Genomic DNA, 26,441 nt, shown 5'->3' on the forward strand with positions numbered 1-26,441 from the left:
AACAACATAAACATTTTCACCAAGAAATAGAAATAATCCAAACATGAAAAATAATTCCCTTTTTTACACAGTTCTAGTACTGTGAAATCAGAAAATGGCTGAGGTTGGAAGGAACCTCTGGAGGTTATTTGGTCCAACTCTCTGCTCCGTCTTACTCACCTGGAGCAACTTGCTTAGCACCATGTCAAGTCAGCTTTAGATTGTTTCCAAGGATGGAGAGTCTACAACTGCTCTGGCCAAACTGTGCAAGTACTTGGTTACCCTCACAAGTAAAGAAATTTTCCCTGTGTTCAGACAGAACCTCCAGTGAATAGAAAAAAAAAATCATATGGGGATGCATTTGCTTAGATGGACTGTAATTATTTGCTTAAAAAAAAGAAAAATACATTGGAAGTTGAATAATTTGCAAATCACAAAGCATTAAAGAATTTTCCCCAGGAGATCCAAGCATGATGGAGAGAGGAGATGATCATCTATTCACTAAAGCTTCTCTTGTATGTGCTTAAAAATAATAAAATCTAATTAACTACACACAATCCAAGGTTTACTTAACATTTAAATGACATAGAATTAATCTTTTCTCCAGTAAAATTTATTTCTGTTAAAATTCCCAAATCAAGCTTAGATTACCACAGCATATCAAGACTTTGAATTGTAAGAGTTCACACCTAAAACAGCTTGTAAGGATTCACCTGGTATGTGAGCAGCTGAAGTCTGATCACAATCAATAGCACTAAGTAAAATTCTGAAATGCAAGGACAGTTGAAATGTTTTGGTGGGTATCAGACTTTTTTTATATAACTAATAGAAACAGTAGCACACCCTGTCCCTTGATGGACCTTCCTCTTACTTTCTTTCACATGTGTTACATAGCCAGTTTTATTCTAGCTTAAACTGAATGCTAAAAATAATGCCTGCTTATTAAAGGCATCTCTTTCAATGCCTTAGCTCCACACACGCAACAGAACAAGGCTTTCTTCCTGATAAGAAACAGTATGAGTCACTATTTTTTTCTAGTTCTAGAAGTAAGACATAACTGAGAAGATTGCTTTTACATTTAAAAAAATGTAGATTAGGCTCTTGGAATATTATCTAAGTTTATCACTCCCATTTGAAAAGAGGAAAAAAAAGTATCGGTCAGCTACTGTAGCTGTTACTGTCATGGCACATTTCTCTGACACAAAACAAAGCACTACAAAATAATGAAGTGTACCTCACGTGTGCCTAGCAAAACTGTAAGATGGAGAATAGGGAAGGTGAGATAAAGTGTAGTTACCTTGTGAGCAGTGATAGCTGGCAGGTTTTCAAGATTGAAATATTTAATCCACTGAGAGCAGTAAGAGTTCCTCCATTAACTGCACCAAAGAAGGCTTCACCAACACTTGTAACGTGAATAAACATCTTGAAATCACTTGCTAAAGAGTCAATATATCTCCAAGAGAAATGCTATCTGCTAAAATATTCACAGTGGTAAAATGCCATCCACCTATGCTTAATATCTGCATGCCTGTATTTCGCAGGATAATTTACGTATTTCAAGGATGCCCATTCCATAGCAAATAATCCTGATTAGAGGAAATCAAGTTATTTGAAATTATGCTACAAAAGAAATCCCAACCTATTAATTACATCAAAAATGACCTTGGTATTACAGATATATTCACCATCCTCTGTGACATTCAGATAAAGTTGACTGCACTGTATATCATGCACCATCATACTCTGAAGTGCAAAGTCATAAATCTGTACTTGTTTATGTATTTACTGACTCATATGCTAGAAAAACCAAGAGCTTATTACTTCCAACACTGTTATGCATAAACACACTCTGATGAGAATGCATTTATGGTGGATTGCATCTAGTCAGTGAGAAGTCACACAGGAGAAATAAAAGACTGCAAGAAATCATCCTGGCTTCTGTACAGGACACAAAGGTCATTTTCTTGTGGACAACACTAGCCAGCATTTTATGCAGACAAATCCCCTATTGCTTCTTTCACGGAGAAAAACTAGTGTTTTATATGCAGGATTTGAAAGTCATTCCACAGGAAAACAAATAAGCAAACATGAAACCCACACAGAATTATGTTCTAACAACATAGTAGTAAAGGTTGTTTGTAAATCTGTATTAAAAGGTTATAAATTCCCTCTGAATTCTTCAAAAAACAGAGGCAGAAGCCACTCTGGAAAAGAAAGACAGGAATAAAATATAGCACTGGTCCATAGTTAAGACAACAGCAAAGGTAAAAGACGACTATTGCCTTACACAGACTGCACAGAGAATGTGAAGTTCTGAAGAGGCAATATATTTAACAGAAAAGCCATGAACAACAAATAATACAAGATTTGAAAGCTATGACACACATCTTCATGTATGAATTATTTATTTTTTTAATCTTACAACAGAGGGTCAAGAGGCAGAATAAACTAGTGCAATAATTATATTGCACTAGTCTCAAAATATTTTTTCTGACATTATCTGCTAACGAATACCATTGAATTTCATTGTTCTCCTTTAATGATTCTCTCTAGCATGCAAAACAGAAGGAAATCTCTCAGCACAGTTTTCTGTCTGAAGACCTAAAAATTGTGAAGTTGAGAAATGTCACCACCTACACTATATGGACCCAGTACACAACAGCTTTATTTCAGTTCTACTGAAATTAGTGGAGATACCTTCTGACACAGCAAAGCTACATCCAGCATACAGCTATTGCACAGTTGTTGACATTAGACTTATTATTCATTTGAGCAATTGCCTATTTGTAAAAGATTCGCTATCAGGCATTGATTAGAAATCTCAACGTGATTAAATCACAGTAGCTACATGTGTATAATCTGAGAGATGATAGCTTACTTTCTCAAAGGAAACAGAGTAAAAATATCATGACTACATTCCTGCCAGTTTAATGTTGGAAAGAAGGCTGTAAGAACCAGTAGAGTCCTATGATGAAACTGAAAAAATATCCAAGATTGGAAAGAGTTCTTTGGCTTTCCAGGCTGCACCTCTATTTGTTTTAGCATTACAGTACATAATTTCTTCAAAAGAATGATTTAAACTTCACAGATTTTGTGTCCCTCATTTTTCTAAAAACTTAATCAAAATAAGGACATAAAAAAGACAAGTAAATTAATGAAGTAAAGTTATGGCAAATAAAAAAATGTGCATGATTTAAAAGAATATATATATGTGTACATATGTCTCTCTCCAAAAAATGAACATTTGCAGCAGATTTGGACCCATATCCAACTCTCCCTATGCGTATATATATATCTGCATATATGTACACACACACAGACATACACACACAAAGAGTTTATACATGTACTGATAATGTGGAACCATACTTTTCTAATATCCAAAACACCCTGCAGGAAGCAATCTGGTTGGTATCCCATATCTTACTTCTCAAATATAATACATGCAGCTGTTCGCTGACTATGCTCTTCTACCATTCATCTTCAGAAAAAGAAGCTTCTGTTCCATAAATTTGTATTCTTACAGGTATGAATATTTTGTCTTGTGTTCTACTTCTATCATTTACCTGAGGCTCACCTTTCTATTCTGTAAGTACATGCTAATAGCTGCTCAGTTTCCCTTTCTCTTACCATTGTGATCATTCTTTTACCTCTTCCCTCCCAAGCTCTTCCCTTCCACATGGGTTCTTGGGCAAATTTAAGGAACAGTTTTTACAGCCATTCACATTTAATTTTTCACTGTTCCTAGTCATTAACATATATTTCCTACTCTCTGCCTTTAAAAGCAGTAAGTGGTAACCATTAAGCCCTCTCTTTCTTCCTCTTGCCCTTCCTCTTTTACCATCTCAAATACAAATCCCCCTCCTTTCTTATTTGGATTTCAGAGCTGTTACTGTTTACACTTTTAGTGCTTTTGCCTTGACACAGTTAACTGCATTAGTAAACAAAATCAGTGCATATTTCTCATGCCTTCAACAATAATGTTTCTGCCTATATATATATATATTACAGAATTCCTGTAAAACAGTGTCTAAACTTTAAGCTACAATCAAGATGAGCATGATCAGTCACTTCTGGAGGCAGTTGACTTGCTGCTAAATCCTCAAGGGCAAAGCTCTGACACCTGCAGCTCAGAAATTACTAGGCTAATTAATAAAGGCCATCCACATATGAATGAGCTTCAATGTTTTGACAGTGAGAATGTAATAATAATAATAATAATAATAATATAACCCAAGAAGTTGTTACAACACTGCATGCTGGCTTGTAAGCCCTTCATAGCAGCCATATGGGATGTAGAGACAACTCTTCCCACACTAGCTTGGATGAGGATTTTTTTTACTCAGTCAGCCTTGTTCTATGGGTGAATACTAAGTAGAAAACTGAGATCTGATTACCTCTGTAAGCAGGAAGATAAAAAAGTAACATTAGGGTTTTACTGATTTTATTAAGCTCTGGCACAAGATTATTAATAATTGTAGTAATCTATTAGAATCATAGGATCATTTAGGTTAGAAAAGACTTCTAAGATTGAACCCAATTATTAACCCAACCCTACCAACCTATTCTTACAACGTAGTTTTTTTCTGTATTTTATACAAGTTATACAAAAAATAAGAACAACCAAGCCATGTTCTTTTCTTCTCGTACTTGTAAGATATAACCTTAACACCTGTCAGGTAATTTTGTTCCTTCCCTTACAGTAAATTATATCCTCCTCCTGTTACTGATTTGCCTGATCCCTGCAGTGTGGATGATGATTCTCTGTTTGCTATTACAGTGTAGGGAAGCATTCAGACCGATCTTAGGAAATGCAAGTTCTTTTTCAACAAAGTGTATGGCGTTTGCTAGTGTGGCTGAAAACACAGAGAAATGGGATTTTGCCAGGGTTGAACAGACTGATGTAGGAAATCTCTGAGATGCCAACAATAACAAATATTCCAATTATAGCAAACACATATGAGGAGATAATCTGGAACTCTGCGACACTTCAAAAAATGTTATTATTACACACCATTAGAAGATTAATTAATTCACTGACCAAATAACTTCACTCTTTTTTTACAGCAGATTCAAGGCAGTATCACACATTTGCACAAGCAACCTTGATAAGATATTGCAGCACCAAGATCGGGTTATTTCTCACAAAATTCTTATTAGTTGGCAAAGGAGAAGTAAAACTAGCTTTAGGTGTTCTTTTTGTAACTAGAACAGCGATCTCTCCCAACACATGAATACCACCTCTCCTATGCATATGTTTTTTCCAACTAATAGTGAGATTAGCAAAAAATGCATGCATAATATCATTTAACCACATCTTTTTTATATTAAAATTAATGTGAGACAAAGGATATGATGATTTTAAAGTATCTCTGAAAGTATCAGTCAGGAGAATTTCTGCTGGCATACTACATACTGGTAGTTCAGTTATGTTAAAATTTGCATATGCATACAGAGCAATTAATGAGACTACATTTACTTTAAATACATTTAAATATTTAGAATAGAACTGTACTGAAAAGTTTTCTTCTCTTCATTCCCCCAAAGGAGCCCTAATGTAAGTCTTAGGAGTCAAAACATTAGCTAGAATATACTACTAGTAGTGTAACATATCCTAGAAACTGAAATGGTAGATTAGATAAAGCTTAACTTCTAAGCCCATTATGATTAACGTGAGATGGTTAAAGAAGCTGATGGAGAGATTAATTTCATCATAGAATAAAAACATGGAATGATTTGAGCTGGAAGGGAGCTTTAAAGTCATCTAGTCCAACCCCCCTACCATAAGCAAGAGTATCTTCAAATAGATCAGGTTGCTCAGAGCCCTGTCCAACCTGACCTTGAATGTTTCCAGGGATGGGGCATCTATTATCTCTACTACCTCTCTGAACAATCTGTTCTAGTGTTTCATAAAAAATTTTTTCCTTGCATGAAGTCTGAATCTACCTTCTTTTAGTTTTAAACATTTAGGCCTTGTTCTATCACAAATGGATCTGCTTGAAAGTTTGTCTCCATCTTTCTTATAAGCCTCCCTTAAGTACTGAAAGACTGTAATTATGTCTTCCTGAAGTCTTCTCTTCTCCAGGCTGAACAAATCAAATTCTCTCAGCCTGTCCTCACGGGAGAATTGCCCCATCCCCTCTGATCATTTTCATGGCCCTCCTCTGGACCTGCTACAACAGGTCCATGCCTCCCTCTTCAATAGGGCAGAGTAGAGGGCAAGAATCACCTCCCTTGACTTGCTTGTCACACTTTGTTTTGTACAGCCCGGGATACAATTGGCTTTCTAGGCTGCGAGCGTACACTGCCAACTCATGTTGAACTTCTCATCAGCCAAGCACTCCAAGTCCTCCACAGGGCTGCTCTCAATCCGTTCATCCTCCAGTTTATATTAGTATTGCAGGTTGCCCTTACCCAGGTGCAGCACCTTGTTAAACCTCAGGAGGTTCACATGGGCCCACTTCTCAAACTTGCCCAGGTCACTCTGGATGGCATCCCATCTCTCAGGTGTGTGATATGCACCACTCAGCTTGGTTTTCTTCAGGCAAATAAATTCGATAGCTATTTTTTGTCATTGTATATGGTACATAAAGGTCTTCTTTTCCCATGTGTTTTTTTACATTTTACTAACCTTTCATCAAAGTGTCAGGGTCTAGTTTAAGTGCATTGTTTTGAGGGATATTCTAGGCTTCTGTTTGGTTTTAATTTTCACTCCTGGCTGTCCCCTCCCCCTAAGCCTATAATTGCAGTTTGCTTTTTTTTCCCCCCTCTGTTGGGTATTTTCTTCGAAGTTTGCATCAGATTTCCAAGGTGATTATGGTAGATTCTCCTACTAAATATTTTATTACAATCCTTTCTAATCACTGCAGAAGTCAAAGAAAGAAAACAAAAAAAAATTAGTATATTGAAACTGCAATCCCTTGAACTAAACTCTCAGCATCTCAATGGAAAGAAGAATTACTCTGTCATTTTTACACCTGCTTTCATCTGCTCTCAGAGGTTTTTCCCGCTGTGAACACCCTAAAGGCTATTTCTCCTCTGAGTACACAGATCTCTTTTTAAGCTGCCATCTTATACACTTAACATTCTGTGCACTTGAGTGCACTTACCATTTGCTTTTTGCTGCAGCTATAAATAATGTTAAGAGAATGTCAGTGTCTAGATGCCTTACCCACATACATGCAATAGGATCAGCAGGTTTTACAAAACATTTATCAACATAACATTTGGAGCTTTCACTCTGCTTTCATTTGGAAACACAAGTGCTGCTAACAAATGCTTTCGCTAGCCAAAGTAGTATTCAATTATTCAAATTGCTTTAGGCTGTAATAGTTGTACTAAGCATTGTTCATTTTATTAATGTTGAATGCTGTTAACACCTTAATCAGTGATATTTTAATTCACTGCTTAGACAAAGATTTGTGAGTAAATATAATAAAAAAAAGAAGAAGTGGTGGCTAATTTATTAGACCCAGTCAAAAATATACATAGCCTGCTAAACTGATAAGGTCTTACTTGAAGCAAAATAATTCTGTCCAGACCACACATCATATAATGTAATCAAATGCTAGCGATTAACATACTAAAAAAAAGTCATTGGCAAGACCTTTTTAAAACAAACATTTTCTGGAGGGGAGAGGAGGATGGAAACAGTTCACAATGTATATATGCTGCAAGCAGAAGAAGGAAAAAAATTTGAAAATCAAGTCAGAAGTACTTGATTCTGGATCCTGCCTAAAATGGAATTTCTATGTACCTGAAATCACATCTCTCTTACCTCTGAAGATACCATCCACTATTCTGCAAAACTCAAACAATAAGCATGGTTTTTTAGCATCAAAGTTCAATTAAGGTTATAAAACTCACTCTCTTAAAGCAAATAATGTATTCCCTAAGGTAGTTTGACTTATCTATCTTTTAGATTTTTACTCAGATATATTTACTCATATATTTACTTAGATTATTTACTCAGATTGTTGTCCCTTATGCCTACTGACCTGGATTCTGAAGTCTACCAATCTCTGCTGAGTCTCTAACAGACCCCCCAAAACATGACAGCTTTAATCAAATATTCTGCTCAGAGGAATATTTGCAAATATTTCTGTAATTCAAAATAAAACAAGTCTGTGATTTGAGTGGGCTTTTCAAAAAATGACTCCCACAGATTACCTTAATTTATACAATAATCTTCTGGTAGGAAGCAAGGTTTTTTTGACTGTCAGCATTACTATTTGATTTTTTTGCAAAGAGTATAGGACTTAAAGAAGCAATGAGATTTCCTTTTTCCCAAAAGATTACATTCTTCCCAGTATAAAGAAGAGTGAAGATGGATAATAGTGAATATATAAGGAATTAGCTGACAAAGGAATAAATGAACATCATATTTTCATATTTTGTTTTTTTTCTCCAGACTTCAATCCATCAAACAGCCTTTAATATCTAATCTTTTGAATAACAATAATAAATGTATTTAAGTGTATATTTAAAAATTACAACAGCCTAAGTTTAAAAAGTTCTAAAATACAGAACATCTGATTAGCAATATTAAGTCGTAAAGAATTATTTCTTTCTATTAAATGTGTGCTAATAGTGAAAATATTTTAATAATGCTTTCAGTAATGCTGCTATTCAAATAGTATAACTTTGGCCTCAGTAATAGTCTGATAATAAATTTCAGTAATCATCCTAGCTATACTTATCATGTAGTAGAAACTATAAGCACACTAGATCAACTCATTAAAAAAAACCCACTAAAATTAATATTCTGTACTCATTCAAACACTGTAGTCACTTTCCATTGTTTTTCCTGTACTTAAGTTCTTTAAGCCCACCTATTGATTACTTCACTTGACCAGGATTCTACGTAGATTTAATATCTATTTATTTCAAATTATACATTCCTGTGCAGCTGATAAGAAAAATGTGAGTCAAAATCAAGTATCTAGAACAGATTACCCTGGAACTGTTCACTGATTTTATCAATAGACACAATGGTATTTTGAAATAAATGAGACTGATAAGTCTGTTCTGTAAGAAGCAACAGAGGAAGACTTCAAAGAAGCAAACCAATGGTGACATCCTGCAGTTGTATCTGTGACAGAAAATTTGTCTGCAGTAATCAATGATAGAGATAAACATTAAAGAATCTGATTATAAAATAATCTTTCAACAGAAGAAAAAAAATCTGGGGAAGCAACAGATTTCACTTTTAGCTAATGACTCTGTGATAATTTGGCACAAACAGCTATGCTAATTTCCTGTATTGTTGCTGCTCAACAATAATATATTTACTTCTTTTTGGTCTTATTTAAAATTTTTTTCTCATTTAAAGTTTTAAAAAGAAAACTTAAAAATTGTTTTAATCCCATATAAAAAAAAAAAAAAAGAAAAAATATTCCTTTATCTCATGGAAGACTTCTTATTTAGACTTTTTAGGCAGAAAAATATTACTATTACTCAAAGTTATACTTCTTTAGAAGACTAATAGTAGCATATTCTCCCAGTCACCAGCATAAAAGTTGCAGATATATGAAATTTTAGCCTGGGAATTCTGCCCTCAGTAAACATATTTAGTGCAAGGACATGGTTGTCTGTATGCTTACACTCACAGCCATCTGCTGTGTGGGTACTGTTCTCATTCACAAGTGGACTGGACATTTTCCTTAGAGTATTTATGGTAAGCAACATGAACAATACGCCAGGCTTTCACTTTCTACCAAAATCACTTTTTTTGCTGCTTATAAACCACTGACATGAACATCTCAGTTAGCACACTTAGAAAGTATGTTTCAGAAAGTAATATCTGAAAAGTAGTAATGAAAAACAAAAGTCCTGTTACCTGTAAGCTTTGTTGCAGTAGCACAGTAGAGAATAAAAATAACCACTTTTGGTGAGAAGAAATATAAATAAAAAAGTATCAATATAGTAGAACAACTTGCAAGTAAAATATGGCAGAAAATAACATTAGAAAATAAATTCTTTTCCAGAGATGAGGTGCATTCTTCAGAGAACACATCTGAGTATTAGTGTTTCCATAAATGAATTTGCCATTCTGAATTCTTTCATGTCTGTGTAATTAGACTGAGATCAGCAAACAGATTTCCAAACATCTTAGAAATGCAGGGTCTCAAAACAGGTTGATTAAGCAAAAACTATGGAAAACAAAATAGGCAGGAATCTGCTTGAAAAATTTTTGGTTACAATGTTCACAAATAGGTCTGAATCCACCAGTGACATTACATCAAAAGTTACAGTTTCAGAGAGTACATGGTAGTTTATGGGGTAAGCCATGTGCTTTTTCGTCCTTATATATAAAATTTCTATTTTAATCAATGTGGACTGTTTGATTCTGTGAGAGTATGATGATGACAAATCTCCTGAACTATTTTCACTGCTTCTGTCTTGACATCTTCCAGACAAAAACAGCCAATAAACTGAATTAGTGTAACTGCGATTAAATGGGGGGGAGGGGGAGGGAGAATACAAAAGAGGTTAAATTACTTCTTGATAGTGAAGGTGTGCACAACTGAGGCAAAACCAAATTATAAGGGCACAGTGACAGCTAGGAAAAAAACATGAATAAACCTACTAGAATGGTTTTGGCAGAATTTGTTCTGCAGTCGTTATCTGCTGACACACCATTTTCATTGCCTAAAAACACATACTGCCGTTTTACACTGTTTCTACTTCATTGCATTTCATACTCAAAACCCAAACAATTCTCAGAGCACTGAAGAAGAAACCATTACTACTGTTAATACTATGACAGATTATTTAGATCAATTTCTGCTTCTGGGAGTCTAAACATGGGCTCATCAGTGCTAAGAAGGTCTGTATTTCCCTAATGACTCTACACCACAGAGCACCTTCTAAACTACTTTCGTACAAATGGGAAACAAAAGGTTATCATTCTTATTTAGTACAACTTTTCTATGGTTTGTTTAGGAATTAATGTCCAAGCAAGACTAAGGTAGTACAGATCTCAGCCTTTATAATTCACATTTGCATTTTGGCTAGTACTAAAAATGGAAGCATGTAGAAGCGTTTCTCATACAGAGCAAGGATAAACAAGCAGAGCCTTACATGACTAATGAAAGAAAACTAAAAGGACCACTGACTTTACATAGTAATCTTTAAAAAATAATATATGATAAATAATGCCAAAAAGCCAAGTACATTTGTCACTGTCTGTATAAGTCCAGAAGATAAGAGGTTAATGCACATGTCTCATAAATAGATAGCTGGTTAGCCATGGAGCAAAACAAGTATTGTTGATAAGAACACACCATGTGAATTGGCAAGAAAGAACAGGATACAGCTGGAGAAGGGGGCCATACGGAGGTAGGACAGTACTCTTCTGGGACAAAGGTTTTGTTTTAGCTCCTGGAGATAAGCACAACACAGCACAGAGGAAGTGCAGGAATAAAGTTGAGAAGTAGGCATGGACTGTCAACCAAAGACCAACATAGTAGAGAGGGAATAAGAACATTGAAGACAGCTGAAGGCCTCTGACCCACTTCCAGAAAGGTCTGAAGGTCTGGAAGAATGAACTGTGCATGATAACTAATTCACATAGGAAGCCAGAAACTTCTCTCAGGGTGAGGGGCAGAGGGAATTTATTTATTAAGGCACTCCCACAAAGTTGAGATGGTGTACCCCAGGACCCTAAACACCCCATCAGCTGCATCAACACCGAAGCCATGACTTCCTTCCTTCCTTCTTTCCTATCTTCCTTCCTTCCTGCCTGCCTACCTCCCTCCTTCTCTTTTCTTTTACCCTTCCCTTTATTTAATATCCACTGTCTTGAATTTGTACTATAAGATAAGTGACTAGCTTATAACTATTTCCATGTTGTGTTTATAATTTACTAATAAAACATTGTAAATTTTTGTGGATCCACTGACTTTTTTTGTCCCTTTTTTGAGTGACTTCAGACATCTACAAATCTTAGGTTCTCCCTTCCCTTTCAGGGAGGGACACCACACTATCTCAAGTTCTACTGCTCAGGATCAACATCTTACCACAGAACATCTCTTAAAACATACTATTAAGAACATGGGAAGAAAAGCAATTTTAACATACGTTTGGGAGAAACTAAGTATAGAAGGTTAATGAAAATACATTATGTTTGAAATTAGGTCACAGCCTTAAAGTTGAATGTTGATTTCAAAAGGCAATCTCTGCAGAGAAACAGGACTCTGAAGAAAAGCAGATATCCAATGATTTGTCCAAGAGGACTCTGGTTAGGAAATATTCCTACAAAAATGCTTGTATATACAGCCTGAAGTGAGTGCCTCTCTTAGTAAATCACATGCTGTTTAAAAATTATTTTGTGGGATGTATACATCTGTAACTAAAAAGCACATCAACACAATGATATAATCCTGGTACTTCCGTCTATATGTGTTCTCTGTCTCTCAGTGCCTCATAACTGTTCCTCACTTTGCAATAACCAGAGTGCTTCTTATTCTAAATCAGAAAAGTAATTTTACCAGACACATGCTGTAATTACTGTCCACAGAGCAAAGTTAGATTATTTCTTCAAATCCACATCCCGTATTTAAACACTGGATGGGCCAATTTACTTTATGGAAGCATACCATCTTTAATACGTATATGACTAAGGATTAATTGTTTTCTTTTTACAATGTTTAGACAAGGCTAAGCACATATCACAGTGAGTTGAAACAATTTTGCAAGAATATTTTCAGCAATTATCATAACTAGGTACAATTCAGGAGTCCATCAAGGATTACTTAATTGTTTTTAAATAATAATCTAATCATAACAACTGCACATAATTAAAAATAAACAAAATCTGCAAATAGCTGTCTCTCATTAATCTCTACTGTGCAACTCATCTTTATCATCTAGTTATGTAAAAATAGCATGAAGAGCCTGAGAAAGTAACAGAATTTTACCATGATTTCTTATACTAAGTACTCCTTTTAGAAGCAATAAACATTGAAAAAAAAGAATCCATGATAATATGACGGTGGTAGTGGGATAGTCCCCAGTCAATACTAGTTAGTTAAAATTAGAGCAACCTGGCTCAGTTCCATTCTTCTAATTGGACTTCTCACAACGTTCCAAAAGACCCAGCAATGGAGCAGCAGTTGCACCTTGTGCCACAATAGCAGATTTTGTATCTTATTCACCTACTTTGCTTCTCCGTTTTTTTAAGTGCTGTAATTCCTCTTCTCTTGAATATGCATTCTAACAGGAACATTAAATTTTTAATCTTACGCAAAAACAAATTGAAACAAAACCCTCAAAGCCCCCCAGAAAATCCAGAAATCTGCTTGCTGTCCCCTAACTTCAAAGACAATATAGCTATCATCCTTTAATAAATACACAGATTCCTACTAATATATTCCTAACAATTGTTTAAAAATAAAAAGTATTCTTCACATTTCTGTGTAGGAACACAGTTCTAGACAGATTTATTTTTTTTTTTGTCAGTAAAGACAGAAGGAATGTTTTAAATAACCAAAAGTAAGCTTCTTGTGAAATACATCATTTTCCCACTCCCAACACACATTACAAATCAATATTAATTTTGTGTGGTTTTACCAGCACATCCTCTGCACAGAATTCAAACAGTTTTTAATGAATCCTGCACTCTATACTTATATGCCATGGCTTTCTTTGTATATCCAGAAAGGAACACAGGAAGAAAAATTACAGCAGACAGAAATATAAGGTGTGTTAGGATGAGATAAGTAAGTTACTTTCAGAAAAGTAATTTAAATTATTACTAACAATCTGAGTCGGTGTTGCTCTGTAGACTTCAAAGAGTACTTGTAAGAGCAAAGACAATGTTTTACCCACTGTCAGCAACTGTAGTTAAGCAGGAATGAGCTAATATGAACCACCACAGAGATGAAAACAGCATTTATATTGGGAGTGCAAAAGAAAATGAGATGCTCTGTTACCTAAATTAGTTAAATTAAATTTTCATTGGCCTCACTGAATATTAGTCACCTGCACAGTTTGTCTTCATATTGCAACCAAAATCTCCAGTTCTCATAACATGTCTACCTCAAATCCCTTTCCTATTTAGAATTGTATACAAAATGTTAGCTGGGTATATTTCTTCAAAGCTTCAATACATTTCTACTAGCTACTTTTCTTCAAAAGTTCATTTTCTGAATATACTTAGTAAAATCAACTGACGAGTTTTAGACTGTGCCTGGATCTTGCATCATCAGAAAGAAGCAAACCAAAAAATCTCTTCTTCCTGCATCCCTTAAGCCTAACTGATTGAGCAGTCTTGGTCAGAGTTAATTGCCTTCTGTCACTGTTACACGTATCAGTCAACTAAGTCTTCACACATCATGTTTCTGTGAAAATACTCCATTTATTTCTGGACATATGCCTCTTCATCTCATTTGTTTTCATATACAAGGTGCCAGTCCATAATCTAGTATCCTATGACACTCCTATGACAAATTTAATTGAAAACTCTTGTTAGGAGTTCTTTCACCTATTATAATTTACACATGCATTTTTATTTTGTATCTTGCTTTTTAGAATGTTTACATTTCTTCAGGATGCAACAGAGCAGCTGCGCTACACACCAGTTCATGCCAATGCATGTTAAGAGAATCTCAAACTATCCTGATTCAATATTGTAAAGACAATATAGCTGTCTCCAGAGTAACTCATCCTCTCTGGCCAGCGGAGGTTCTTCAAACAGAGATGATGTGACCTATATAAGAACCTCAACAATTTTTCTGATGTTACCAGAAACTTGAACCACAGAAACAAATCTTATTTTCTTTCGTGGTTCATTTGCTTTCAAACTAAAATGAGTGAATGCTGGCCAAAAAGTTCTGGAAATTCTAGTTCTGCTGTGGTGCAGCTGATCATTTCTTTTCTCATAATTTAGTATCACCTTTTACTTGTATGCAAGTGTGCTTTTAGTAAAACAACAGATATTTGTGAGAGACTAATTATTTATTTATTTCCTAAAAGCATTATGACAGGTATTTACTGAGCATGTAAAACCTATTCTCAGTTCCCTGAATACCAAATCTGTATTTAGTCCTAGAATTCAGTTCTAAAACTAATAATTAATTTAAATAGGAATTTTTACAACAACTCTTATGGAAATAGTTTTGTTCCTTTTGCAACTGGCAATTCAAGGTCCCAACCCCAAATTTCCTTACTTTCATTTAAGTAAAAGGAAAAGGAAATATGAACCAAGGATAAAATAGGATCAAGGAGATATTCAAAACGTATGTTAAGTGTTCAGGGACTAATATTATAGAAAACTATAGATGAAAAAACTGTGAACACAATAGAAGACTTACACTAGTTACTTATCATATGCTGCATTAATTAATTAATCTACTACTTGCCTAAACATACTTTCAGAATGTATAGCATGTCATAATAAAAGTGATGGTCTGTTTTGTTCAGTAACAAAGTATGTGAAAGGAAGTCATCTAAATCTTATTGCAGCAAAGCTTGTTTCCTGCTGACATAAAAGGGAACTGCACAGCTACAGCTCTTCAAAGGCTTTGAAGATGCGCAGCATTGTAATATTAGTCAAAGAGATCATGAATTTGTGTGTGTGTCATCTGATGAGTCCCTTATAACTGAATGTCTTTATTCCACCTCTCTGTGTTACAGTTTAACCTACTCAATGAGATCACACCAGTGTCATGCCACTGAAGCAGCAACATCTTTAACTATGACTCACTGACATCAATTACTCTCTTGCTTTTTTAGCACACCAGAAGAAAAACTGGCTTTGTTCCCTATAAGAGCTTCTTCACTTTTATGTTAATGTGATAAAAGAAAGTACAGAAGCAATCCAAAATTATTAAATAGTAAAGAGCTGAAAAAACTTCGTGACATTCAATGACATTGAAAAAACACCTGTGGCATTCCTATCCTTAAAATATTATTCTCTAACTTGGTCATAGATGACTGACACAATGCACACTGAAGTTACTTGAATGTAGTATGAACAAAATTATGAAATGTCGTATGAAAAAATTAATATTATTTATATTAACTTTCTCAGTCTATGAGCAGGTGTATGACTGAATATGTTCCCTTCTTGTATATCTTGGAAGACAGAGAACATGTAAACATTTTGTATTTACATGTCAACTTCTGAGTGACACAGACACACTTGAACATAATGATTTCTGCACTTGTAAGCCTCATTTACAAACCTCTGTACATTTAGACTTCATTTAGAGTCTTAGAGGTATACAAAACCCCAAGCATCCCAAATTATTCTAGAGTGAGAATATCTGTACAAATTTGCTAGACAGCTAATCTGATTAAAAACTTAACTTTTAATTCTCTGATTTTTAATACTTGATTCCTAGTTTATTTTTCCCCAAGTTGAAGCCTAATTTTTCTTCCCAGTTTAAAGTTAGATACTGCCTTCCTCTATGAGAACTAACTGAATTAAACATTGGAATGTCACCATTCTTGCTGACAATTCCATCAGTTCAATCAACATAATTTTTTTTAGGCCTAAATTCATAAAAACAGCATTAAAAAGGGCACGTAATTCTCACTCTGTTATTTTGTAAGTTAAACAGAAATGAATGGCATCATCAATTTGAGTTATAAAATTCTAGAATAAATAATCTTGGTACTTGTTCCCTAAAGATAAATACACCTTTATTTTTTTATTCTGACAAGTGGTGAAATAAGATTATATTGTTGAACTGACTAATTAGAAATTATTTCCAGCACTAAAACTGTATTTTCTATTTCACCAGTTAACAAATAAAGAAATAAAGATTGCTAGTTTTCATGGGCTGTAATTGTTTAAGAATACAAGAATATTTTGTAAACAGATTCAGATACATATTTTTGAGACCACTTTAAATACTGCCACTCAGACTGAATCAATTTCTTGAACTGAAAATTAAAATAACATTTATGTATTCTGTGATGGGGAAAAAAATAAAAATCACTACATTTTGATGAGAAGTGACTTGGACAGTGCATGAATTCTTTAATCTCCACCAGCATAATTTTTAAAAGGTTAAGTCTGTTATCTGAGTAGAATCTGTAAATACCGCTTAAATGTAACAGTTAATTCACCTCATTTTACAGTTTTATGATTTGAGGCTTTTCCTATAATTTCCCTACTTCAAATGCTTTCCCATCAACCCAATTTTCATCTTTAGGATTAGAAACAAAGTAAAAGAATGGAACTGAAAAAAACCAACAGGTATAACAAGACCACAAGAGAATCTGCTTTTAATGGCTGGTTTACCATTTGTCTAAAGGAATTAAAAAAATTTAAGACGATATTGGTATGAAGAACAAAGTATGTGAAATAGTAAGCAAAATAAGAAAATCTGAAAATCAAACAGGTGGATGACAGTAGTAGAACCTAGTGGTTTTGTAACCGTTTAACCATTTCTTAAGGGTTACGATTAAGATTTACCTACATTTACCTACACCATTTTTGATCACCTTACCATGCTAATGGAGCCACATTTTTAGATGATTTGTTCAATTCTTATTCCTACTTATGCTTCATAGTTTGGGAGTAATACAGGTCACTGAACACCATTCTGTTAGGTGCTGAAAGTGAATACTAAGAAAATGCCTTTTTTTTTTGTCCTTCTAAAATACTCAGAAACTCACCTAAATGTGTTACAGACTGTAAAGGAACATCAAACATTAGAGAAAAACGTTTTTATATAAAAGAAAGTCAAAATAACAGTGATGTAATTAAAAAAAGAAATACCTAAGACAACACAAACACTTCATTGGAGGTGAATGAAAATTATATAAAAACATGAGAAACTACTTACTTGATGACTAACCAAGAGCTTAGAAAATATGTTTTCTGTCAAATAGTCTTGGGAGCCTCCACTGTAGATAACAGAAACCTGACAACTCAGCAGCTTTCACTGAAACAGAATAACAAAATTTTTAGCATGATCAGAAAATAATGTCTTCCATGATACTTATGTAAACAGACAACAGCATAGGCATTGGATTGCCCATTGCAGCAGAACATGAAGACATTAAGGTGTTTTTTACCATGGTAAATCTATAGAGTCAGTACTACAGCAGTGTACAATTTTTTATTTGTAAGCATTTGTTCAAAATTGGAAATCTAATAGAAATTACTAAATGCACAGCAATGGTATTTTTAGGATTTGTAAGCAGCTTGGGAGTAATACGTGAATTCTTATCTCACACTAAATTTAGGAAAATGAGCTAATTTGAAAACCCTCTGATTAAAGTCAAATTAGTTACTTTCATAGAGAAATACAGAAGCATTGGTTCTGAAACTGTTCAGAAACCACAAAAAATACTCAAACAAAAAAAAATCTAGTCCTGATTTTTCACAAATTTAGAACTGAATATGTTTTAGAGAACTGTTTTCTTCATTTATATACATTGCTTACCAATCCCTCTCAAATATGCACTATATCAATATAATCTCATTAAACACTTTGACTTGTCTTTGCTATTATCACTTAACTAATCTCACAGTGTATGATACTAATAAACGCTAATAACCAAAGAAGAAAAATTTAGAGATATATTGAATAACCAAGAAATTATTGTTGCATTATTCCTGCAAGCACCCTATCAGAAAATACACTGACATTTCTGTAGATTCCTAATTAATGTGAAACCATATAGAGAATCAAGGTATACCACATAAAAACTAAAATAAACTTATCAATTCAATTCTTTTTTTTTTCTTTTGCTTCATCAGCTTTAATGTCTGTAGATTTATGACACTGAAAGAGTATGCCTTAAATGGAAGACAAATTAGCTTTAAAAAACCATATGAGATAGAGTATTACTCAGTGTGCTGTCAATTCTACCAGTAAAATATTTGAACTTCATTTACATAGAAACTTTGTTAGCTTTCTTAAAATGCACTTCTTGCTTTAACATACTCATGAATCATTCACGATAAGAAATAGAAAAATCACAGGCAAGGCTAGCCCTCTGTTCTGTATGTAAGTGAGGATTTTTTGACCCGCAACAAGACATCATCTTGTAAGTCAAGAAACCTTGGTATAGACCAGCAAGTCCTCAAAAATACCCCAAAGTTCTTCTGCAAGAATTTAGGTCAAGGTATCAGCAGAAGTTACAGAATTTTTACTGCCCTTCATTTGCCTCCTTGTAATACAATTAGTAAGTATCAGAGATCTCTAGTCATCCCAGAGGAACTACAGACAGTAAAAGTTAGGATACCAGCAGTACCTACGTTGCACAGCGCAAGCCACTTACAAATAAAGTGTCAACTACCCCAGAACTAGGTGCTGATTCTTGGTGACATCTAAGACATGTCATCAGTGACATGACTTATTGGGCACAGGCCTGTAACTCTTCCATACAACTGAAGAAGTGTCATTTTTGCTCAGTTTACCCTTTAAAAATATTGTAAAATTCACAGTCCTACCTGTTCTTTTCTTACATTCTCTTTTTCAGAATTAGGAAATTTCATTGCTAAATTGACTAGTTTCACATTTGCTAACTTTTCCTGACTCACTTCCACTGATCTCCCCTTTAAGAATTCTCCTGTAGTCCCAGAAGAAGATAGATTTGCTTTTTTATCCCACTGGGATAACTGGTCTCTGGCTAGTCTTACAGAAACTGTTATTGATAGCTTTATGAATTATAGTTTTATTACGAATCAAAGCTGTGTTGTTCTTTGTATACGTAATCTTGATGTGTTTTCTCCTAGTATTAAGGTTCTGTTTATACACTGAGATGCGTAGAATTCTTCATTATTATTATTATTAATAATAATAGTATTATCATACTAATCCTCAATTATTGTTGTCATTATTAATTAATTTTAGAGCTTGTTTCCTCTAAGCTACAGAATTTACAAGGAGTGGAACACAAAACAATACATTAAATCATTGTGTAAAATTTATTTATTTGTTTGTTTGTTTGTTTCTGTTAGTGTGTTTTCTTAAGAAGCCAAATTTGCCCAAGAGCTTTTCTTATTCCTATGTTACTTCTTGGAAATTCAAGACCAAATTTTTCTTCTCAATGTGATGCATAATTAGTTACCTGATATTAGACTGGTTGTTATCTGTAAGAGTCCAATTTTTTTCTGGGTTTGCAAGTGTTCAGCTCAAAGGCATAAAAAATAAGCCCAATAGGGGTTAAAAACTCTGAAAAGTATCATAATAGAAAAAAAGCTCTTGGTACATGGGAAATTACTAAGTTTTGGTTGAAAAGGCAAAGGGACATTAGTGGTCAGCCACCATCTTCTTTAAGACAGACATTCAGGACCAGAAAACATCATAGCTGAGTCTGGCTAAATATAGGTATCTAATGGCATCCAAATAGGACAGTCAGATATAAAATTGGATTCTACAGTAGACCTTTTGAAGTGGTCCTCTGGACATGATTAAATATCACAGAACATCCAACATGACCTTAAGGCAGTTAAATTCTGCTTGACTATGCTGTGATATTTTCAAACAAGATTTGAGATCAGTCCTGTGTATGCCAGGAATAGTGAAATGAAATAACTAGAAGTCTATCTGCCTTTTTTAGATGATGACTCTCCAGCTTTAGAGTGAGCTGCTTTCACCCCTTAAAGAGTATGGCACACAATAAGACTATCTTAGGTATATCAGAGTTCAGTCACATACACAAAACAACTGGTGACCTGAGAGGATGTATGGAATCACAGACTTTGTAAAAACTCCCTCTTCATTTGCTTTGAAGTGATACATATTTGAAGATTTTTTTTCTTCCAGAGTTCTTAATCTTAAACCAGGTACTTAAATGGAGAAGATAGTTTAATTACAGAGAACTCAGATTCCAGGATTGTAGAACATTATTCTCAAAGTAACCGAGATTAATACTAAAGAACACACAACAGATTTTTTTTGGTTGTTCTGAAAAACACCTATCAGACTTTTGAAGAAAAATTACTTTGGCCCTTACCTCTCACAAACAAAGCTACTCTCATCCTCTTGCAAAACTACTCATCAGCAATGGTGAGGCTGCATCTCAAATGCTGTGTTCAGTTTTGGACCCCACACTACAAGAAGGACATTGAGGTGCTCTAGCGTGTCCAGAGAAAGGCAACAGAGCTGGTGAAGGGTCTGGAGCACAAGCCTTATGAAGACTGGCTGAGGAAACTGGGGTGGTTTAGCCTGCAGAAAAGGAGACTAGGGAAGACCTTGTTGCTCTCTACAATCATCTGAAAGAAAGGTGTAGTGTGGTGGTCTTGTCTTTCAGGTAACAAGGGATAGGACCAGAGGAAATAGCCTCAAGTTGCACCAGGGCAGGTTTAGATTAAGTGTTAGGGAAACATTTTTCACTGAAAGGTTGGTCACCCATAGGAATAGGCTGCCCAGGGAAGCAGTGTGTGAACATCCCTAGAAGTGTTCAAAAGATGTGTGGATTTAGCACTTAGGGACCCAGTTTAATGGTGAACGTGGTGGTGCTAGGTTAATGATTAGACTCAATAATCTTAGAGGTCTTTTCCAACCTTAAAAATTCTATGATCCTGTATGGGTGCCTAGCACAAGAGAGAATGCTAGCATACTTGGCATTAGCTATGGGGTGAACTTGGTTTCAACAGTAGATGATTCAGAAGTTTTATGTTTAAAAGGAGGTTTATATTAGGGGATTTGACTAGAAAGCAGAGGTGTCACCTTCTGAGTAATATCACGAAACATTTCAAATGCTGCTGATCTCAATTCTATATCATGTGTTATTTCATATCACTATGAAAAAGTAAGGACAAAAATAACAGAAGTTATTGACAGCTACATCTACTAATGCTTTGCTAGGGCTTTTACTTCTGCTGTCTCAGAAGTGAGTCATCTATTAAGTCCACAATAGAACTCAGATCTCATTTATAGGTCTTTAGAGCTGAGATCTGAACAGACCAGAACAAGCTGCTCTATCTGCAGGGCACGTGAAGGAATTCTCAGTAACTCTCTGGCATTAACAGTTTGTACAAAATGCCTACTGCCATTTTACAAATCTTCAATGTTAAAGGTTTACTAAAGCAAACTAACTCTGTAATGGATTTCCACATGCATTACCTTTTAACTTTCCTTCAAGATAATTCTTTTATATGGGCAATACTGTTTTAACGTCTTAAATAGTTAAGAAATGGTGTGGTTGAGAGCATTTGACAACTCAACAATCAGAATACGGCAAAGCAGTAGAGGTCAGAAAGTTTGCTGGGATACCTGGAATTTTTTTGGTTTGTTTGTTTTCCTTGTTTTTAAAAGTTTTATAAGAACAGAAAAAGATTACTGAGTGAGAGAAAAATTTGCCCTAAAAGTGGAGAAAATGACAGAAGTTGGAGCAGACTTTGTGTCTATCTACAATACACACACAAATGTGTCCCAGGGATACCTAATAGAAATTATTTAGGAATGGAATTGAACCTAACTGAGCCTACACACCAGATATGATTACAACAATCTTAACACAATATTATTTCAGATAGGGATTTGAAAACTGAGGAGGAGAGGAGAAAGAATTAGCCCAAAATGGTTGGGAAAAAAGACTCCAAACAGGACAGGAATATTGTAAAACAAAACCCAACAAACTGCAAAAGCACAGTCCATATGATCATGCATGTACACAGGCTCAGAAGGGAGGTGTCTGCAGACACACAGCAGTTCCTGAAAAAGTAAGTGCTATTTAGAAGGTAGCAATGGGACAATCTACACAGTAAATCCAGAGAGCAGAAGGGCACGTGCTTTACTAGCAATGTGTAAAATAATTTAAAAATCAAAGAAAAAAGGTCTAGCACTTTTAAATTGTCCTATAAATTGTAAGTGTATTGAGGAAAGAAAAATTAATTAAAAAGTTCCTTAAACTGGAATATAGATACAGTAAAATGGTACAACCAACGACAGTATAATAACAGTTTTCAAGACTGTTATAGCAGAACCATAACACAGGCAAGAATTTTGCCTAAGTGACTAATGTGTCCAGAGTCTTATGCAGAACAGCTGAGGGAGCTGGGGATTGTCTAGCATGGAGAAAAAGAATGCTCAGGGGTGTCCTTATTGATCTCTACAACTACTTAAAGGAGGCAGTAGCAAAGTGGGGATCAGCCTCTTCTCCCAGACAACCAACGACAGGATGAGAGGATATAGCCTCAAGTTGCACCAGGAGGAGGGGCAGTTCAGCTTGGACATCAGGAGGAATTTCTTCACAGAAAGTGTTGTTAGACATTTGAATGAACTGCCCAGGGAGGTAGTGGAGTCACCATCCCGGAACTGTTCAAGACTAGACATGGCACTTTGTGGCATGGTCTAGTTGACAAGATGGTGATCAGTTAACTCAGTGATCTTGGTGGTCTTTTCCAATCTTAATGATTCTGTGATTGTGTACAACACAGAAATCAAAGATCAATATGCTTACCTAAAGAAGGAGCTAAAGAAATAAAAGTGAACTTTGGTGGAATTCTAGTACTTTCAATACAAATGAGACACACAATGTAATAAACAAAGAAGTGAAATATCATCTATAGGAGAATTTCTAAAATTCACCAACCAACAGAAAGCAATCACCAAAAGAGGATTTTTTCACAAACAGATTCCACCAGAGATTGAGGAAGCAAGTAGTAAGATAAGTAGTAGAAACACTAATTCAACAAATAAAGATAAAATTTTGACAGTCTGAAATGATCTGAATATGAAGTTTTAATCACTAGAAGAAGAAAGGCAGTTTAACAAGCTCAATGGGAAAAGTAGAGGATCTAGAACTGAATTAATTGCCAGTAGTGAGGAAGAAAGTACTAGTACTGAAATAAGGATTTAGGTCATCGTACACTTAGGGAAAATATTGAAGTGAATCTCTCTAGGAAAAAAGATATTGTCAAGAGAAATAACTAAAGAGTTTTGTATGCCAGTAGCTTAGACAATACAATATAGAGGCTTTAAATATTTGTGCAAGACACACACATAGAGGGAAAAAAAAAAGAAGAAAGAGAAAAAATTAAGAATAGCAATTAAAACCATGGTACGATGGTAATGTTACTACAGCATAGTTATTGAACAATAAACACCTTAAGGAAAGGGAGAATAAATGTAAGCAATTATTATAAAATAAGAAGAGATCATGTAGATATATGGATTATAAATATGAGAAATGTTCATATGGACAGAAGAGTCAAGTGAATCAAAATAAATTCAGAATAATTAAAAAAAAAAGATGGGGAAGAAAAAAAAAAAGGCATTTTACTGGCAGCTGAATTGTTGAAACCCTTCCTTGAGCACTTTTGCATTAGATGACTGAGTGTTCTCCCCATGCTTTCCTCCTGCATTGTGCAGGAGGTAGTATAGCCTCACACAGATGCAGCCACCCACTCTGGAGGCTGGGACATCTGCTGAGAGTCATCTTGCCAAAACAAGCAAGGCCCAAGTACTGAGCCCAGCACTAGTTTACTCACTGGGATAGTTTAGACTTCACTGTATCTTTAATGGTTACACTAAAAATCAGAACACTTATTTGAAATTTTTTCCAATCAGTACTAACCTTTCCCAGGAAACAACATTCCTTGAAATACATCATAAATACACTTTGTTTCTGAAAAAACAACTAACGTTTTATTTACCTGGAAGTCACTGAGTAAATAGGAACTTATTTCTTAAATGATTTTGAAAGAAGACCTGATTATAGAAAACAATTCCAGAACAGCGTGGAGAATTTGAAGAGACTAACATTGTTAGGTACATTGTCAGAGACCTAGTCTCAATCTCTAAGTCAAACGTTCCTATATAGCTCAAAAGTGGGTGTCAAGAGGATGTCAGACTCTTTTCAGTGGTACCTAGTACCATGACAAGGAGTAATGACCATAAACTAAAACACAAGAAGTTTCACCTCAACACGAGGAGGAACTTTACTTTGAGGGTGGCAGAGTACTGGAAACAGGCTGTCCAGAGAGGATGTGGAGTCTCCCTCTATGTGTAACCTGCTCTACACGACCCTGCCTTGGCAGAGGGGTTGGACTAGGTGGTCTCCAGAGGTCCCTTCTGACCCTACCCACATTGTGATTCTGTGATTTTTGTGATTCCATGATCTCATGCAACAACTACGTACTTGTGTAGAGAGACACTAACTTAATTAAAGCTTAACTGCAAATTACATTTGAAAAAAATCCATCTCTGGCATCATAAATCACAGGTCTAACATAAGCATTAAAAAAAAAAAAAAAAAAAAAGAGAGAGAGAGAGATAAATTTTGTAGCTGAAATAAAAGCAAAACATTTTCATACATGAAGATTAAGAGAAAAAACTTGAGCCTTATCAATAATCACAGCAGAGTCCAAATTAAAAACCATCTATGTGTCCCCAAAACTAGGTTGCACTGTGTATATTTGAATGCAATTAATGACAACAGGGTAACATAAGTAATAGGAACTAGCAGAAACTTTGCAAGATGAAAGGAACGCTAAAATTATCGAGACTCTCCACTACCATTCCAGACTTCTGAAAGAAATAGTATACAACAAAAGTAGATTTTGTTATTTTATCTTGATAGCCTTCTTTGATAAGGCAATGGATTTTTTAAGTGGAAAAATACAATTGTTCTCACCTATCTAGATTTCAGTGATTACTGTGATACAATATGGAATTAGAAATTTCTACTTAAATGGGAGAATATGTGAATCAGTGCAAGAATTTTAAAATTAGTAAGAAACCATTAAAAAAAGAAGAATGGATTAGTGGTCAAAATTAGGGTTAGAGAAAAATTCCTACTAGAGTTCCTCAAGGACTTCTGTTGGGATTTGTATTTTTCATTAACCTTGGCTCAAAAATCAGGATTTCTTAATGAAAAGCAGTTTTAATGAAAAATATGATATATTTAGGAGTTACTGCCAGAGGACTTCAATATCATACCTGGAGAACTATACAACCTTGAAAAAAAAATTAAACTCCTTTCTAGTACAGATTTTCCAGTACAGACTTTCTAGTTTTTCTCATTGTTTTATCTTCATTTTGACACTCTTACATCAGAACAAAAACCAAAAAGGAACTGGCTTACAACACCTCTACAAATCCTATCTACATTTCTACCATATATCCCCAAGGGCTTACTCACACTTTGTAGTATCTCTATACCAAAACAACGCTGTTCTTTGTCCAGCAATGAAATTTCTCCAGAATTATGACATTTTATCCACAAAGCTACACAGGCTACACAGGTACTCAGATAGGTAATATGACAGGTGTGTTTTCTTGGGGAGACCTGTCAACAGCATTTTTCACTTCATATGCCTTTGCAACACAAATCAGACTTGGAAAAAAACCTTCAAAAGGGATACTATACCAGCCTGACATAGCTATTTTATTAAATATCTTTTGCTGTTCCAGGATTAAATTACTTGGGACAACCAAAAATTTGGTCAGTCATCATCCTTTTATTTCAATATTGCAGTGTTAACAGTACCTGTTAAAATTTTTAGTTAGGATTAACAGCAAAGCTGGCTTGTGATTAATTTTCATTAC

At 34.8% G+C, this 26,441-nt stretch overlaps 1 protein-coding gene across 8 annotated transcripts in view; it reads right to left on the reverse strand.

Annotated features, from left to right (window-relative positions):
* Positions 1 to 26,441, reverse strand: part of CDH18 (cadherin 18) — a 502,361-nt gene that overhangs the window by 378,411 nt on the left and 97,509 nt on the right. For 7 of the 8 annotated variants that reach the window (XM_050330968.1, XM_050331011.1, XM_050331001.1 and 4 more), the window contains exon 2: positions 17,778 to 17,876. The exons of the other annotated variant lie outside the window; for it this stretch is intronic. The gene's annotated coding sequence lies outside the window, so the exon portion shown is untranslated. The remainder of the gene's footprint in view (positions 1 to 17,777; positions 17,877 to 26,441) is intronic. 8 annotated transcript variants of the gene reach the window in all.

Source organism: Myiozetetes cayanensis, unplaced genomic scaffold (assembly GCF_022539395.1).
Source record: "Myiozetetes cayanensis isolate MyiCay16 unplaced genomic scaffold, myiCay2020 scf1, whole genome shotgun sequence".
NCBI lineage: Eukaryota > Metazoa > Chordata > Aves > Passeriformes > Tyrannidae > Myiozetetes > Myiozetetes cayanensis.